Genomic DNA, 12,710 nt, shown 5'->3' on the forward strand with positions numbered 1-12,710 from the left:
CCCTTGACTGATGTTGGTGGTGGCATGTTTTCAATGATCTTAATTTTTGCCTTATCAACTTCAATTCCTCTTTCTGATATCAAATGTCCCAGAACTATGCCTTCCCTTATCATGAAGTGGCATTTTTCCCAATTTAGGACCAGGTCTGATTCTTTACATCTTTGCAAGACCTTAGATAAATTAGCTAGGCAGTCATCAAAAGTAGTTCCATAGACAGAAAAATCATCCATAAAAACTTCCATGATATCTTTAATATAATCAGAAAAGATAGCCATCAAGCATCTTTGAAAGGTAGCAGGGGCATTACAAAGACCAAAAGGCATTCTCTTATATGCAAATGTTCCATAGGGACAAGTGAATGTTTTCTTTTCTTGGTCTTCTAGGTGAATAAGAATTTGAAAGAATCCCAAATACCTATCTAGATAACAAAAATAAAAGTGTTTCGTTAACCTTTTTAACATTTGGTCAATGAAGGGGAGAGGAAAATGGTCTTTTCTGGTACCACTGTTCAATTTCCTATAATCTATGCACATTCACCAACCAGTGACTACTCTGGTAGGGATTAGTTCATCATTTGCATTTTGGATAACAGTTGTCCCACCTTTCTTAGGAACTGCATGTACTGGATTAACCCATTTACTATCAGAAATTGGGTATATGATACCTGCATCTAATAGTTTTAAAATTTCTTTCTTAATTACTTTTTTCATGTTTGGGTTAAGTCTTCTTTGGTGTTCGATAGTGGGTTTACTGTTTTCTTCCATGGGTATCCTATGCATGCAAATCGAAGGGTTGATTCCCTTCAGGTCTTCTATTTTTTACCCTATGGCTTTGTTATGGATCCTAAGTTCTCTTAACAATTTTTCCTCTTCTAACTTAGACAGGCTAGCATTGATTATAACAGGATATTTAGAATTTGAGTCCAAAAATGCGTACCTTAGCGAGGAGGGGAGAGGTTTAAGCTCTACCTGTTTGGCATTTTCCAGGAGCTTGCCTTTGGTTTGTTCCTCCTTCAACTTCTCCATATTGAAAGCCTTAGCTAAGGGTAGGGGTGGATGAGCTGCTAACTATTGTGCACAAGCTACTATTTCTGTATTTTCATCATCCACTGTGTGGCTATGCACAATACATGCTTCAAGAGGATCTTTAGGATGTGTCTTATGAAATTCCTTTTCAACTTGTTTGTCAATTATGTCAACCTTAAAGCATTCATCAGGTTCAAATTTGTGTTTCATTGTATCAAACAAGTTGAACTCCACTTCTTCTTCTCCTACCTTGAGGGTTAGTCACCCATTTTTTGTGTCTATGATGGCTTCGGCGGTTGCCAAGAATGGTCTTCCTAAGATGATAGGAATTTGAACATCTTCTTCCATCTCAAGGATAACAAAGTCTACTGGAATGAAGAATTTGCCCACTTTGATAGGGATGTTCTCAAGTATGCCCACAGGATATTTAACAGATCGATCAGCCAATTGCAATGAGATTGTCACGGGCTTCAATTCTCCGATCTCCAGCTTTTTGCATATTGATAGAGGCATTAAACTGATGCTTGCCCCAAGATCACAGAGGGCCTTGTCTATTTTCTTATTACCGATGAGGCAAGGTATGGAGAAGCTTCCTGGATCTTTCAACTTTGGAGGCAGTTTGTTTTGCAGTATGGTACTACATTCCTCTATTAGAGCTATTGTTCCATAGTCTTCTAGCTTTCTTTTCTTTGACATAATTTCCTTAAGAAATTTGGCATAAGATGGCATCTGAGAAAGTGCTTCAGTGAAGGGGATGTTGATATAAAGTTTTTGTAAAACTTTCAAAAACTTCCCAAACTGCTTGTCCAATTTGGCTTTCTGAAATCTCTGAGGAAAAGGTAGGGGAGGCTAGTATGGCTCTGATAATTTCTTTGTCTTCCTTGCTTCCTCTTCCTGATCTTTCTTAGCTTCTTCCTCCTTTTTCTCTGCTTGGCCTTTAGATTTTTCTATGGTTTCCTTTATCGGTTCTACCTCTAGTTGTACTAGAGTTCTCCTACTCCTCAATGTAACTGCCTTACAATGCTCCCTTGGGTTTATTTTTGGTTGGTTAGGCAGTTTGCCAGCAGCCTTACTTAAAGAACTTGCTTGCTGAGCGATTTGATTCTCTAGCATCTTGTTATGAGTAGCAAGTTGGTCCATTCTGGAAGTTAGTTGTTTAATCAATTCATTTTGTTGTTGTTGAGCTGCTAGGAATCCTTCCATCATGGTTTCCATGGTCATCTTCAGTTCAGGTTGTTGAAGTTGGAGAGGTAGTGATGGCTGTGCAAAGTTTTAACCTCTGTTCTGAAATCCAAGGGGTGCTAGTGGTTTGTACCCTTGTTGCTTGTTTATTGGCTAGTTTTGCTGATTAGACCTTGAGAAATTTGGGTGGTTCCTCCATCCAGGGTTGTAAGTATTTGAATATGGATTATTGGACTACCTCTGGTTGAAGTTTCCTCCATTATTCACATAGTTCATCTGTTCTGTGGAGGGTTCATTGAAATTGCTGTATTCTGAACTCATGTATCCTCCTCCATAGCTGTCCTCATGTTGACTGTTTGTACCAACTGCGTTGGCTTGCATTCTTTTGAGTCTCTTTGTGAGCTGATCAAATTGAGCATTTATCATGCTTAGGGCGTCTACTTCCAGGACCCCTGCAATTCTCCTTGCATTTCCTCTTTCATTTGACCACTCATAATTATGGTATGCAACCCTTTCTAGAAGTTCAAGTGCTTGTGTCACTATTTTCTCCATTAGATCACCTTCTGCAGCTAAATCAACTGTGCTCCTTGTAAAGGGTAGTAACCCATTATAGAAATTTTGCACTAATAGCCAATCCTTTATGCCATGGTGTGGACATTCCCTCTACAAGTCTTTATATCTTTCCCATACATCATAGAGTGATTCTCCTTCCTTTTGTCTGAAGGTGTTGAGCTCAAGCCTCAGTTTTACTGTCTTTGCAGGTGGAAAATACCTTGCTAGAAAAGCTTGAGAGAGGTTTTCCCAAGTGGTGAACGTTCTAGCTAGTTGAGAAAGTAACCACTTCCTTACTCTGTCCCGAAGGGAGAATGGGAATGCTCTGAGTCTTATTGCTTGATCAGACACTACATTCATCTTGAATGTGTCACATAGGGCAAGAAAGCATTGGAGGTGATAGTGTGGGTCTTCTGTTGGTGAACCTGCAAACTGGGTTTGTTGAATCATTTAAAGCCATGCTGGTTTTAATTCAAAGTTGTTGGCTTCCACTGTGGGTCTAGTAACACTGGGCTGAAATCCATGGACAGATGGAGCTCCGTAATCTCTCAAGAGTCTTGGTCTGTCATTATTATCGGCCATCGTTGGAATTTCAAGATCTCCTTTACCGTGCTCTTGATGTTTCCTTTCCCTCCTGATGGCTCTCAGAGTTCTGTCTATCTCCGGATCATAGTCCAAAATTTCTTCTTCTGGCCTTGTTCTGGTCATATACCAGATCGGGCACCTGAGAGAAAAGAAGAGAAATACAACCAGTAAAATAAAATTAGATAATAAATATAATTACCTAAATCAGCTAAATTGCCTATCGCTTGATATTACTAAAACCAAAAATCCCCGGCAACGGCTCCAAAAACTTGTTTCGCTGGTTTTACAACCCCGCAAGTGCACGAATCGCTAACAAGTAATAAAATAATGAGTAAAGTATCGTTCCTACGAGGAATTTGATTAGTAGGTACCAATTTACACAGTAATTTTGACTGTCTAGGCTATCGAATACTTAGGGAATGAAGTTTGTTAACCTTAAACACTAGAATGGTAAACTTAAAACGAAATGATTTATTTGAAACAATTCTGGAATTAAGATTTCACACTTAAATCTTACTAGGGATGTTATCTCGTTTATTTACTAAAATGTTGATCATTTTCCATGATGGAAATCAGTCCTAAGTTATCCTAAATCCTCTCTCAAGGCACCTAGGGTGTATTCTAATTAACTCAAACCCAACTTTCGTGGTGATCAAATTAATTACAATACTTTAAGATCTTTGACCAATTTTGAAGTTCCACAAAGGTATTAGCCTATGTCTAGGTCAAAATTCCTAGGTTCAAGATCTTGATTTTCTAATATTAATCTTCACCTTTCAGTCCTTCAATTAACATCTACAATTATGGCTAAGTGGGTACCAGCACATAACATGCATTAAGATCACAAGAAATTAAATCAAGGAACGAATCTCAAATCCAATAAATAAAACTTAGTGTTCATCCATAATAATAATTACAAGCATTACTCTCCCAAATCCAAAATAAGAAAACTACTCACTCATGGTGAGTTCAGCAAACATCATGATAACAGGTAAAAACAGTAAAATGAAAATCATGTAGAAGAAATAAAACAATAAAAATCTGTCTAGGGAGATGAAATGAAGGAACCGAAGAGAGTTTGCAGCTTTGATCTTGTGGAGCTTCAGCTGGAAAACTCCTTTTGGTACTGATGTTTCTCGCCTCGAGACGGCTCGAGAGAGTGTAGAGTGTGGATTTCTCTCCTTCAAAACTCCTCAAAAGTGATGTCAAAAGATAAAAGAGAGCCCCCTTTTTCTTATGTTTTCTCTTCTATTTATAATGGTTGCTCTAGGGTTAGGTCATTTTGAGTCCAAAAGGCTTTAGGAGTCTCATTTGAATCAGAAAACAAGAGAGGGAATTCGAGTTATAAAACTGGCTACCGCATAGTACACGGCCCGTGTGTCACTACACGGCCCAAGGCCGTGTAACTTGCTGGAGTGGAACTGTGGAGTCTTGCATTGGCACAGAGAGTTACACGGGTCTGCCCCAACAACACGGGCCTGGTTACACGAGCCGTGTACTTTTGTTCCCATAAGGTTCTTCAAGCTTGTGCCTAGCAGAGACTTACACGGGTCTAATTACATGACCCCTGTACTTTTGTTTCTCCATTGGCTATCTAGCTTTCTTCTGGCAGAAGGTTACACGGGTCTGGGGCTTGGCTTACACGACCCGTGTACTTTGTGTCAGCAGCAATACTCAGTCTCTTGACCTCTCCAAGATTTCTTTTGCACTCCTATACTATGGGGCTTCACCCAAACACCTGAAATGATGCAAAAAACATGGAATTAAGGGCTTGACAATAGAAATTACAAAAACTAATGAAATCAACTACTATGTATGAAAATACTTTCCTACATGCTATGAGAAGATAAGCTCTATGTGTTAGTAGTATGCCCTAGAGCATATCATTTAGTATGTATCTTGTACATATTTTATTAATAAAAGGCATTTTCACTTTTCCGTTTACATAATATATTTATGTGTAATAGAAAAGGTCCATTGATATTTTGTTAAAAATATTATTCTTAAGTTGTTAAGAATATGAGTGACAATATTTCTAGTACAAAGTATCATAAATAGGTTCACAATCGAGGATACTTCATAATAAGGACATGACTTATCCAGAAAGATTGTATTCATGTTTGTTCCCAAGTTATTTATATGAGATATAAATAAGATGGAATGGTGAGTCTCATGCCATATAACAAACATGATAGGCACTTATAAATGATAAGTAGGCCGAACCAGTGACACTTATGACAAACACATGGAGTTTACTCTTGTCAATGTTTTGTCATAAATCATATCAGTGCATATAATCTTTAGACCTGAGATAGCACAGTTATCTTGTATATAGGTAGTTTGAGTTTGATCGCTTTCATACTTGTATGTATGGGTATATGGGCATCTGTTGGCTCCTACTAGTTATATATGGAGGTAGGTGTTGATCAAGATGGAATCTGTTCCTCTAAGTAAATAGAGATAAAATCCTATGTTCATTTAATTGTTCTTGATGTTTCAAGTTCTGGCGGAGACAGATAGATTTATTGAGAAAAGAGTTTACGATGAGAAAATCTTTTAATCAAGAACTGGAATTAAAAGAGAACATAATATTCATAGCAAATGGAGTTTGACATAAACCATGACTCGGCTTGAGTTGGGATTTTGTATGAGAGAGATTCTAGTGCATGGTAACATATGATTATAGGTTCATTTAAGGTAAACCTTATTGCTAATTGGGTGGCCATGGCATGCTATGCTAGGTGTTGACCATGGTCTATGAGGTTCATAAAATGATTTAGAGAAATCATTTATGGTAAGAAAGAGTTCTGATGATATTAAGAGTTGATATCATGTCTCATTGCCAATTAGTGATGAGCCTAGTAAGTCACACACATACACAAGTTATCACCTAATTAAATATGATTTAATTAATTAATTAAAGAGTTTAATTGATTAATTAAATAGGTTTGGTTTGCAATTAATTTGCAAAGTCCCTAGCATGACTTGAAACCAAATCTAGATTGTTGGATGTATAATATAAGTTAAATTTATATTTAAAGTGTTTAAATATGAATTTAATTAATGAGAAATTAATTAATAGAGATTAATTAATTAATTTATATTTGATATAAATTAATTAGAAGAAGAAAAATAATTATTTTGGGTTGAGAACTCAAAATTAAGACACAGGGGCATTTTGGTCATTTTACAGTGTGACACGTGGCACCATGAGATGGTGACATATGGCATAACACATAAGCTTGCCAAATGTTTTTTTTTAATCATGTAAGATGATTAAAATCAAGATTAAATATAGGTTTGACACTTGGCACAATGTGATTGGGTCACTTAAACCTAGAGCTAATCAAAGGGTGACATGTGGCAAGGGTTTAATGTGTTAACCTAGCTATTTAAGTGTTGTTATGAGAAAATAAAAGACAACCAGCAGCCACACTCCTTTGTCACGCCATTTTGAGGGTTTTTATCTCTTCTTCTTCATCTCTTATCAATTCAAAGAGATTAGCCATCAATCTCTTGAATTAAGAACACTAGAAATTGTTTCTAGTGTCCTGTTTACATCTTTAATCTCTTAAAAGGTAGAACTTGATTTTCTAATTAATAGAAAAAGCTTTAGAAGCTATTCAAGGGCTGCCATAGGTGTTCTTGGTGTGGACAAGCTAGAGGGACAACATCTGGTGTCCTGGAGATGAATCTCAAAGGCGCAGACACGCTGCAGTGCATCAAGCGGTTAGTGTAATCGTTCTTGATTTAATCTAGGGTTCTAAAATTAATCTGATTAATTTTAAAATCTTAAATGGCAAATACAGATCCAAAAACATATTAAAAGAGTTTTAATATGTTGTTTATCATTGAAATCAAATAGATAAAAATAAATCTTGCATGATGCATGTGACCCTAGGTGAGAATTTTTGAATTCAATGGTATAAACTTGTATTTTTCACGCTTCCGTTCCTTCACTATGTATACAAAAAGGTTAGTGGGGGGGCAATAACTTTCCTAGTTTTGTATGTGGATGATATCTTATTAATAGATAATGATGCCGGTACACTTACTACTGTAAAACCATGGTTATAAAATACTTTCTCCATGAAAGACTTAGGAGAAGCAATCTATATTCTTGGTATTCATATCTATAGAGATAGATCAAAAAGACTGGAAGGTTTATCCCATAGTCTATACTTGGAAAAGTTGTTAAAGAGGTTTAACATGCTTAATTTCGAGAGGGGATTATTACTAGTAAGGCATGGTATCCACCTTTCCAAGGATATGATACCAAAGATATCTGAGGAAAGAAAAAAAATGATCAGGATTCCATATGCTTCAGCAATTGGAAGTCTGATGTATGCAATATTGTGTACAAGACCGGATATCACTTACGCTGTTAGTTTGACTAACAGATTTCAATCCAATCTAGTTTGGAACACTAGATAGCTGTTAGGAATATCCTTAAGTACTAGAAAAGAACTAAGGATTTATTCTTGATATATAGAGGAGGTGATCTCCAAATAGATGGTTTTACAGATTCTGATTTCCAATCAGACGTGGATGATAGAAAGCCTATCTCCGGTTTTGTATTCATATGTAATGGAGGAGCAGTGAATTAGAAGAGTTCCAAGCAGTCAACAACTATAGACTCAACTACAGAGGCCGAGTATATTGTCACATCAGATGCTGCAAAGGAAGCTATTTGGATTAAGAAGTTTGTAACAGAACTTAGAGTGGTTCCATCAATTGTATCACCAATTCCACTATATTGTGATAACAGTGGTGCTGTCATCCAAGTAAAGGAACCCCATTCTCACCAAAATTCCAAACACATAGAAAGACACTACCATATTATCAGAGAAATAGTTTGAAGAGGCAATATAATCATGCAGAAAATAGCTTCGACTAATAATCCGGCTGATCCCTTCACCAAGGCCATGACACAAAACTAGTTGGATTGACATCTTGAGAAGATGGGTCTTAGATTTTGTAATGAATGGCTCTAGTGCAAGTGGGAGATTGTTAGTAGTATGCCTAAGAGCATATCATTGTATTATATCATGTAAATAATTATTCCTATTTAATAGCAATTATTCTTTTCATTTATGTTCAAATGGTTTAAATTTAATTGAAAAGGTCCTTTAATGTTACACCTTACCCCTCCGTAAGACATAACATGATCCTGTAGTACACCTAATAAATTACCGTACTTCGTCTACCGATAACTCATTAAATGTATTACAAGGAATTTTGAAATAATTTCCTTTCATTTTGAAAGTGGTGGGTAAATTTTTTCACAAATATTAAAAACCTTTATTTGACACTAAGTCATAAATTAAATTTTTGGACATTTAAAATCTCCATAATTTTTATAAAAATTCCAGCAGAGTGTCGACTGTATTTTGAGAAAACAAATCCTCAAAACCTACAAAGAAAAACACTCCCAATGTTTTTACTCATCCACCACTCCAATACAAATCATTTTCATATCCTCATTCAACACAATTAACTCAATCCAATTTTTTAAGCCATACTTAGCATAAAGAAAACCATACATGGATTTCAAAACTCAGGAAGAAATTTGGATATTAAATTCATTACAAAACTCAAAAATAAATTTGAATATTATAATAATTTGCATTTTAATTACATACCCAAAATAATATTACAAAAGTTCTTATACAACTACTCAAATAAATTACATACGTATAATTACATGCATACATCAAAATCTATATACAAGGGTATACCTAAGATATACTCGTAGCTAATCTGAATGTGTCTTCAAGGTGCAGCTACAGGAAATCTCACTCAGTTTCTCTATCTTTACTTTCACCTGTGACAGCATACAAAACTATCGCTGAGTGGTGAACTCAGTGGTGCACAACTATAATTTAAAACATCGTACAATATACCTTAGCAAAATTACAGCAAAGAATTTGGAAATCTGGATATTCATCAAATTCCAAAAATCAAAATATTCATTGCCAATAATATAAATCATTTGTTAGAATGACTTTGATCAAGAAATTCAATTTATCAAATCACAACTGGACATTTAAAGTAATTTCAGCAATTTATGGAAATAAAGATTAATTTCAATAAAATCAATTATGCACAATTCTCATTTAAAATCATAATTCCTTACTATTCAAAAACTATTTTTTATCTCACTAACTATGCAAGACTAATCCGTAAGGGCCATTTTCAGAATGATTCTAACTCCCTATGGTCAGAGAGATCGAATCATGATTCTAACTCCATATGGTCAGGGAGATCGAATCATCGTGCACATTACAACACCACAACAATGTAACTTCCGAAAGGGTCAATGAGAAACTTAGATCTAACCTCTAATAAGAGGAGAATCTAAGCATGTGCACGTACCATGGTAATTAAAACAAAGCTAACTCCAGTGTCTCCTCAACAAATGAGGGACGAGTAATAACCTAGTCAAGCATCTATAGTGAAATACAAAACATATCATGAATCTCTTTGTCTTTTTTTTGTGAGCATAAATCACAATACAATTCAATTCAAAGTCAATTCCAATATCCGATAATTTTTTTTTATGCCCATCACAATTCAAAACACATTTAATCCATTGCCCATGTTAAGTATAAACCATTTTTCAAATCAAATTTTCCATGTAAACTATGTAAACATATTTCAATCAAAATTTTTCCGAAGCCAGTTTTATTCAATTCATAACAAAATAAAATCATAATTAATTTCATTTTCCAAAACTAAACTCATTCATACCATAACAAATTTCAATAATCATTGAAATAAATTCAATAATTGGTAAACATAATACATAAAAAAACTAAAATCATTTAATCAAATAAAATCTGCAAAACATGAACAATTTAAAACTAGTTGCGCACAAACCTCTTTGTCGACTAGTTTACTCAAATTTTCATTTCTTGTTCGAAGATCCCTTTCTAGTCTCTTTTTCAACTGAAACACATAATTTACAGTGTTTCAATACCATATCTCATAATTAATCCAATAATTTATTTCATGCCTACTTAGGTATAGCCTTAAATTTGCTTAAAATGGTATCCTTTAAATTTTGCATTTTAGGATTACTATTCATAGCACTATTCAATTCAAAATATTGACTTTCTTATGCTTAATAGGTATGTGAATTCCAATTACACTCACATACCACATTTTGAGTGTCTAATTTGTTGGCCTTAGTTGCCATTTCAATTTCTAAGTCTCCTAAGAGAAATTTCAATTTTTCAGTTTTTGTCCCCTGTTTTCTACTATTCCATTGATCTGGTTACTTTGAGAATTTGGCTAAGTGTCCTTCATCAAAGTTTTTGCTTATTGTCTTAGCTGTAATTCCCCTTTTGAATCACTCCATTTGGAGTTTTTTAGCTCAAGTTATGCTTATTTTTCTAAGACTGGTCGAATTGGTAACTACCCAAAAATTCTGGGCACAATTCTGGTTCTGGCAGTTTTGGTGACCCAATTTTAGGTGACAACTTGACTTAGTTATGGGCAGAATTTGGGTTTGTGTTCTTCATTAAAGTTGTAGTGCTATGTCATAGCTTTCTAATGGTTCAAAAATCAGGTCATTTGGACCTGTCTAGACCAAGTTATGGCCAAATGAACAAATACTGTTCATTTGGTCATTTTTGCACAGTGGCAGTGTGCCAATTCGGGGTTTGACCTAATTGTTCACTAACTTAGTGTCACTTTCATGGTAGGGTTTCTACACAAAAATTTTGGCATTATGTGTCTACTTTCATATTTAATTGGTTTCACACCAATTGGAGTGTAGAATTACAATTTTGGTCGCTGAAGTGGACCTAGGTCTGGCTGTCCAGAATTGACTCTCACCAATCCGAATTTGATTTCAATTCTCATCACTCCAACACACTCCATTTGGCCCCAATTGACCATTTCAAGGCTCAATTAGGTCCCATTGCATCAATTACCAATTTTCCTCAAATTTTTCCCCAATTTTTAATGGCCAAGAACCCTAATTTTTGTAACTCACTCAATTAGTGCAATTAAAGTCTATATTCATTTTCTACACACTTAATTCAACTTAATTACCCTTTTAAATTCATCAAAATCACTCAAACCCTATTCCTACTAATGTTGTCCAAAATCCCCAAATGGCCTCACATGTTTCATTTGTTTGACTTTTTCATAATTTCTAAGTTATTTCAACTACATAAACATGAATTTAACTAGAAAATGGTAAGTTAGAACACTAAACTCTTCTATGAATTCAAATTCTTCAAATCCTTCACTTTCTTTCTTCCTTTTCTTCTTCAATCTTCTTTTCAAGTTGCCAAAGTAAGGTAAATCAAGAAATTTTTGAGGAATTTATGGGAATTTTGGGGTTTATGAAGCTTAAAATTAAGCTTCCATGGAGGTTTGTGTTGAGAGAGAGTTTGGAGAGAGAGAGGCCGGCCAAATTGGGGAAGGAGAAGAGTGATTTTAATTTTTCAATTTTTGTTTTTATCACTTTATTTGACTTAGTCAAATTGTAATTAAATAAAAATTATTTATTGTGTCATAGCTTATGTCATACCTATGATGTCATTATTCAATTTTACTTTTCTTTTCTTTTTCCTTTATTTTTCCACAGCTCTTTAATTTAATTTTATATTTCAAAATTTTTATTTCTCAGATTTTATTGGACAGTTAGGTCATGAGTCACCTTTAGGGGTGCATTGACTAATTTTTCCCTCGCCGGTCTGATCCGGTTTGCAAATAATTCAGTGTTTCTTCTGGAACCCTAACCAAATTATTTGATCTGGTTCTCAACTTTTTTCTATGATTTTTCACATTTCCCCTAACTTCGTAATTTTTCCTAGGCTTGCAGTGTCACAATGCCCCATGCGAAATTAGGGTTTTGACTGATCTCGCAGTCACTTCCTAGTGCGATCACCCATCGCTGTGACCCCCGACTCATTTAACCTTTTATGCTCTATTTTTCTTATTTATATTTGACCTTCTGGTAATCACTATTAATTTTTATTCAGGGTTTTTATAGGTGACATAAACATGATTCTAATCCTCTAAATTGTCCGGACCAACACCGGTCATCGAAATAGTGATTTGCATAGGACTATGCATGTAGGGGTGTTACATTTAATATCTTGTTAGATGTGCTATTTTTAAGTTGTTAAGAATATGAGTGACAAAACATTTTAGTAAAAGAATTATAAATTTGGTTCACAATTTAAGATACTTCATTTGGCATGACTTATCCAGAAAGATTGTCACTTATGTTTATTTCCATAGACTAGTGTGAGATACTAATGGGATGGAATGGTGAGACTCATATCACATGACAAACATAGTGGGCACTTATATGATAACTATGAAGGAACGGAAGCGTGAAAAACACAA

At 34.9% G+C, this 12,710-nt stretch overlaps 1 non-coding gene across 1 annotated transcript; it reads left to right on the forward strand.

Moving 5' to 3' along the window:
* The first annotated feature begins 2,847 nt into the window (after positions 1 to 2,847).
* On the forward strand, positions 2,848 to 2,954 carry LOC131174212 (small nucleolar RNA R71). The gene has a single exon (XR_009144460.1). It is a non-coding gene; the product is annotated as a small nucleolar RNA R71 (small nucleolar RNA).
* Positions 2,955 to 12,710: the final 9,756 nt, after the last annotated feature.

Source organism: Hevea brasiliensis, chromosome 15 (assembly GCF_030052815.1).
Source record: "Hevea brasiliensis isolate MT/VB/25A 57/8 chromosome 15, ASM3005281v1, whole genome shotgun sequence".
Lineage (NCBI taxonomy): Eukaryota > Viridiplantae > Streptophyta > Magnoliopsida > Malpighiales > Euphorbiaceae > Hevea > Hevea brasiliensis.